This window comes from Seriola lalandi, unplaced genomic scaffold (assembly GCF_002814215.2).
Source record: "Seriola lalandi dorsalis isolate HSWRI2012SDOR001 ecotype SW California unplaced genomic scaffold, Sedor1 jcf7180001977262, whole genome shotgun sequence".
Taxonomy (NCBI): Eukaryota; Metazoa; Chordata; class Actinopteri; order Carangiformes; family Carangidae; genus Seriola; species Seriola lalandi.
The window spans coordinates 1-1,122 of NW_019447928.1; the positions used below are offsets into that span (position 1 = coordinate 1).

Sequence of the window (1,122 nt, forward strand, 5' to 3'; positions counted from 1 at the left end):
AAGTAGCAGACAGACTTAAGTTTTTAGATTCCAGGCTCACAGACGTTGTAAGTTTCCCACCTATATGATCTCTCTCTGGATCAGACACCCAACATTTGCACACGTGGCAGTATTTCGCAAGAAAGACGAAAGAAGAAAACTGAAGGGCACTACCTGCAAGGAATGTGAAATTGTAAGTATTTTGACTATGAAGCTAAATAACACTGACATGTTTTAACGATGATTCTATTTAAAGTATATTTTTTTTCCTCCAGTATTACGCCCATCTTCCAGAGGAGGAAAAGGAGAAAAAATTGTCTGCATGCTCAAGGCACCGTTTTCTTTACATTCCTCCTTGTACTCCTGAAAACTTCTGGGAAGTTGGATTTCCATCAACACAAACATGTATTGAAAGAGGTAATTTAACATTAAACCACTGTAGTGATACATTAGCAGAACATTTTATCCCACATGCTCTGTTGCACTATCTTCACTTTCCTTTCCTTGTTTGTAGGTTATATCAAGGAAGAGAAGAATCCTCAGGTACGTTCACGGAGAAGACTACCACTCAATGCTTTTTTTTCCCCAAAGCAGGAGAGAAACCAGCAGAGCTGAAGAAGTTTTCTGTGTGGGACTGTTTGAATCGACCTATTTACAGCAAAAAAACATATGAAGAATGTTGTTATATTTCATTTCAACATGTTGTCTGTAACTGTAAAAGTTTGTTTCTGTAAATACTAAATATGCTTAGCATATGTTTAGATAAATAAAGGTTACCTACATGTCTATGGAGGGTTGTACATGCTGCAGTTCTTCATTCAGTCGGATTGAACATAATCAAGTGTTTAACTCAATAATATCAAGATCCTGTGAAGCACAGTAACTACACTGTATATGAAGAACATGTTTCTTCTTCATACTTTACTTTTACTTAAATCTAACTTTAATGCTTTTTGTTGAAACTTATTTCAGTCTTTGTTCAACATACAGTGTATCAGTTTACCTGTGAGATTAGAGTACAATGAAAAGACAGTATGTACACAAAGATTATTTTATTTGGTCAGCAGGTTATCAGAGTACACAGAAAAGATTAGAAAAATATTTTCTTTTAAATTTCTAGAAAAAAAAAATCTCTTCATGCTG

At 34.8% G+C, this 1,122-nt stretch overlaps 1 long non-coding RNA gene across 1 annotated transcript; it reads left to right on the forward strand.

Moving 5' to 3' along the window:
• The first annotated feature begins 12 nt into the window (after positions 1 to 12).
• Positions 13 to 769, forward strand: LOC111657119 (uncharacterized). Its single transcript, XR_015437358.1, has 3 exons — positions 13 to 172; positions 255 to 396; positions 494 to 769. It is a non-coding gene; the product is annotated as an uncharacterized LOC111657119 (long non-coding RNA).
• Positions 770 to 1,122: the final 353 nt, after the last annotated feature.